Source organism: Callithrix jacchus, chromosome 6, assembly GCF_049354715.1.
Source record: "Callithrix jacchus isolate 240 chromosome 6, calJac240_pri, whole genome shotgun sequence".
In the NCBI taxonomy this organism is placed as follows: Eukaryota; Metazoa; Chordata; class Mammalia; order Primates; family Cebidae; genus Callithrix; species Callithrix jacchus.
Genome location: NC_133507.1, coordinates 39,290,492 through 39,295,639, shown reverse-complemented (window position 1 = coordinate 39,295,639; position 5,148 = coordinate 39,290,492).

Below are 5,148 nucleotides of genomic sequence, written 5' to 3'. Positions count from 1 at the left end.
CAGGTTCCTCCCTTGACACGCGGGGATTACAATTCTAGATGAGATTCAGGTGGGGACGCGGAGACAAACTCTTACTCCGAAATCTTCTGATTTAATTGATAAAGGGTAGTAAGGCCAGATGGATCAGCAAGAGTATAAAAACTTCTGCAGGTTCAAACAATTGCTCAAACTCATAGTTCTCCATTCTTACTACCTAGAAGAATCACTTGGTGATTTTTCACACCTGCCAATGCCTAGCCTCACCTCCAGATTCTGGTTTAATTGGCCTGTGGGACCTAGGCCTTGATAGGCTTTAAACTCTCCAGATGGTTCTGATGTGCAGTCAGAGTGGAGAACCACTCTTCTATTCCCTACCACACAAGTTCTATCTAGTTGATCATCCTGACCTCGTACTCCACCCACACTGGCCACTCATCGAATGAAAGAACCTTGGACCTCATTACAAAGTGCAACTCTACCTTCATTATATCATTATTTTGCCAACTTCCTGCTTTTTCTCTAGGACCATAATCCTTTCATCTTGTCGATTAACCACTGATCCCTATCCTGTGACCTTATTTTTTGATTTATCAAATGCTTCTTTTCAGATTGCAACCCCACTCCTTTCTATCACCTCCTGACTCTTCATCCATTACTCTCCAACGTAGTTTGAATGCCTTTGCCCACTACTTCAAACTCCTGGATTACCCTGACCAAATTTCTCCTGTGATTCCAAACAACTGCTATTAAAGAGAATCTAAAGGAGACATCAAACTGAAAAAAAATCTCATTATGGCCAACAAACAACAAGATGCTGGGCATAATATAGCAAAAAAATTAAAAGCTCACACACATGCACTAGAATGATTTATGAAACCATGACATTTTCTTCCACACAAAGTTGGCTGTAGTTTTGGCCATGTACTTTAAGAAAAATAAGGATCAACCCTGAAAAAGAACAAATATGAGAACTGTATATTATCAAGGGAATGAAGAAGTTACCAAAAGGAGATGAAAGCAAAAGCTAGAAATTTATTATAGAAAAATGAAGGCTGAGGGTGAATCGTTTATAAATGGGAACTAAAATTATATTACCTAAACTACAGAATACAAAGGTAAAAGAAGAATGTTCTAGGAAAAATGATAAGTAATATCACACAGTAATTATTTTTAAAACCCTAAAGTGCTTGTACAAGGTAAAACATAAATAGGTTTGTGGAATGCTTAGGTAAAGTTTTTTTTTTTCTTTTTTTTTGAGACAAAGTCTCACTCAGTCACCCATGCTGGAGTGCAGTGGTATGATCTTGGCTCATGGCAGCCTCAGCCCCTGAGGTTCAAGCGATTCTCCCACCTCAGCCTCCCAAGTAGCTGGGACTACAGGTGCACGCCACCACGCCCAGCTAATTTTTGTATTTTTAGTGGAGATGGGGTTTCACCATGTTGGCCAGGATGGTCTCTATCTCCTGACCTTCTGATCTGCCCACCTCAGCCTCCCAAAGTGCTGGGGTTACTGGTGCGAGCCACCATGCCCGGCCAAATTTGATTACTGATTGAGGCATAATGGAGTTTGCAGAATGTAAGAAGTAAAATACTAACATTTAGGGAGACCTTTTAGGAGTTTTTAAAGCATTTTCATAGGCATGTTCTTCTTCAAGTGTTATCAAAAACCAAAAGTTAATGGTGTTCAGAATAGTTTGAGGCCAGTATTGTGAAGGCATCCATCATCTGCTCCCACAGCAGTGCCTTTGATATGCTGTCTTATATGTAATACTGTGCCAGCCAGATCTTTACTCTAGCAGTATTTCTATTCTAATGACCAGAGGTGAATTTACCACAAAGCTAATGAAGCTTTAAGTTTTTAACCTCCTTTCTTGCAAGAAGTTCTTTCCAAACCCTGAGGAACCTGGCAATGGTTCCCATAGTCACATGTTTTTGTGAAGTAGCAAACATAAATTATTGCAATTTTTAAATTTTAAATATTTACTTTTGTACATACTCAGTATTGATAATTTTGTATTATTTTTCTTTTTTTTTCGAGACGGAGTTTCGCTCTTGTTACCCAGGCTGGAGTTCAATGGCACGATCTCGGCTCACCGCAACCTCCACCTCCTGGGTTCAGGCAATGCTCCTGCCTCAGCCTCCTGAGTATCTGGGATTACAGGCATGCGCCACCATGCCCAGCTAATTTTTGGTATTTTTAGTAGAGACGGGGTTTCACCATGTTGACCAGGATGGTCTCGATCTCTTGACCTCGTGATCCACCCGCCTCGGCCTCCCAAAGTGCTGGGATTACAGGCTTGAGCCACCGCACCCGGCCCTATTTTTCTTGAAGATGGAATATGTACCCACTTCTTCTTATGATTCATTATTACTAAGTCATAGTGTCCTGCTAACCACTGAAAGACCATTAATATCCACTCCTCCTTCTCCATCAACACTCAGCCTTTGCATTTTACCCATTCCTTGCTCTCTCCTCAGCCATCTTCCTCATTTCTGATGACAGTCTCCTCACAGAGAATGTGTTTCCAGAGATGACACAGAGCATTAGGTAAAGCTTTCCAATTATTCTTTTACTCTCTAAGTGGTCTTTTCCTGTACCATTTCCCATCCTTTTCCTCCATCTTAGAGGAGTTGAAGAACTGGACTTCTACATTGGAACTTCAACCTCCTCCCTGTAGAATCAGCTCTCTCTTCTCAGTCCAGTTGCCCTCCCTCTCCCTTCTCTTGCTACAAAGGCCAGAGTGGGGCCTTTCCTGCTGCCTTTGGGTACACTCTGCATTTTCAGTTCTTATGGTCTCATTCAGCAATTTCTCTCTTCTAATTTTCCATGTCTATAACCAAAAGGAAAAATATAGCAAAAACTGAAAATGTCTTTCATCCTGAGCTGTTTTGGCACAAATGTCCCAGAAGGAAGGGAGGGAAAAAGATTTGTGGCAGCTGATCCTGGGCCAAGCTTGGGAGCATCTAGTGCTTCCCCCGCTGTTGGAGATGTTGCCAAAATAGACAGTGGGAAATGTAAAAAAGAAGAAAAACAACAGCTTGATAGTCCCCTCCTCCCAACTAAGTGTGGTTTAGGCACACCTGGTTCTAAAGTCTGCCTGAGCTAGACAGAAAGGGCAGTCTGGGGGTGTGCATCCCTGAGGAGGGTTCCTTTACACACGTGCACACCAAAGAACCGGGTCAGAAGCTCTGCTCAGTACTGATTCCAAAGTTCATCCATGAAGATTCAACTGCATTCATGCCACACTACCCACCTAATACAGGAAAGGGAACAGTTTTATTTAACAAAGATTTCATAACACAGGCTTAGCACAAAGAGCTGTAGCACTTAGAAGTTCGTCTAGAAGACTTATTACGTAGACTATCTCAGAATATTTTTGCTATCATGGTTTATTCTGGATTAACTGACAGCGAATACTAACTAGTGATTCTGCAAAATGTTTAAAATATGTTATAATGCTATAATCTCTTAATTTTCTTCCTAGTAAAAACTTCTGTTTAAATCAGATTAAATAAAGATTTTAATAAAAGATATTTAAATAAGAGTCTAGGGTGAGATTAGCATTGCGGTTGAACAGAAACACAGTTTGCCAAGAAAAACAAAACAAAACAAAAACAGTTGAAGGGATTTGAACTTTACCCTAGATTTCAGTCTATGAATTTGCCGTAGTTTAATGTGGCATATTTTGTTCAACCTAGAAAAATTCACAATGTTTATGAAGTCCAAGAGAGTGAACTTTTTGTTGCTAAATATTCTTAGTACAATAAAACATTAATGCTGTGCTAACGTTATATGTTTTCACTTATTCAAGAACCAACTGCTGATTTCCTGAGTACAAGAGACTTAGTAGTTAAAATAAATCATAAGCAAATGCATAACCCTAGATACTTTTTTCATATGCCATTTGATAGCTCTCCAGTACGAATTTGAGTACTGTTGCCCTGGGGATTTAAAAAGAGCATACAGATAATAACCAAAGCTCGAAAATCCCTGAAAGTTTTAACATTCTTAACATAGAAACATTTTTGTTAAATGTATGTATTTGCTTACCCATCATTATCACCCTGGCCTCTTAACTTTCAATATTATAAGGTGCACATATACTGAAAATGCTGAATCACAATGATATGAGATAGTCATGCAATCTCTTGCTTAGAATTACCTAGCAAAGAAAGCTCAATGACTAATATGGAAATTTAGTCCATTACTAACATTGGCTATTTTTCACTCTGTTCTTTACCTGAGTTCTACAAGGCTACATTGCCTCTAACATGAGAAAACAATTGGCCACACAAAAATACAGGTCATATTTCCTGTTATATTAGACTAAGCCTTACAGCATAGCATATGCATGTCTGTAAAAGACAGCCACGATATATAAGCTAAAAACAATAACCAACATGACCACACTTTCCTAAAAGGATTAGACTAGTTTCTTAGAGTTTATGACAATGGAAATGAATTCACATTCATCATTTATCAATGCCACTTAAGGCATATGAACACTGAAAGGGCACTGTGGCCCAAACATCATGGAACACGCAGCACAAAAAGTTGGGCAGACCCACGTCCTTTATAGCGATAGCCACAGCAATCATCTTTCTAATCTCAGAGAAATATACCAGCACGCTGGTACTCAGGTTAGTAAATATTTGTTACAAAGGGTTGAAAACAGGTTGATATATTCTTGTGTCTCCTTTTTGCCACTGTACCTTGCTGCCCTTTTATCTCTTACTTCTGCGCTTGGCACATAGGTGGGTTTTCTGTATGGTAAACACAGTAAGAAGAAAAGTGAATAATTTAAGTAACTATGTAATTAGGTTTAATTCTTACAAATAAGAATTTTTAAGGATGTTTGAATTGGAAGAATTGTCCGAAGGGGAACTGTAAAAGATGACCTATTTTTAGTGCACCAAAAAGTTGTCATTAACTAATTGATTCATTAATTCATTCAACAAATATTTATTGAGTGACTTTCATATAGAAGGCATTGTGTTATGCTCCTATGACTCAGTGATCAAGGGGACTGCTATGATTTGAATGTCTCTTCCAAAATTCATTTTGAAATTTAATTGCCATTGTGATGGCATTAAGAGGTAGGACCTTTACAAGGTGATTAGATCATGAGGGCTCTGTCCTCATGAATGGATGGATTAATGCCATTATCA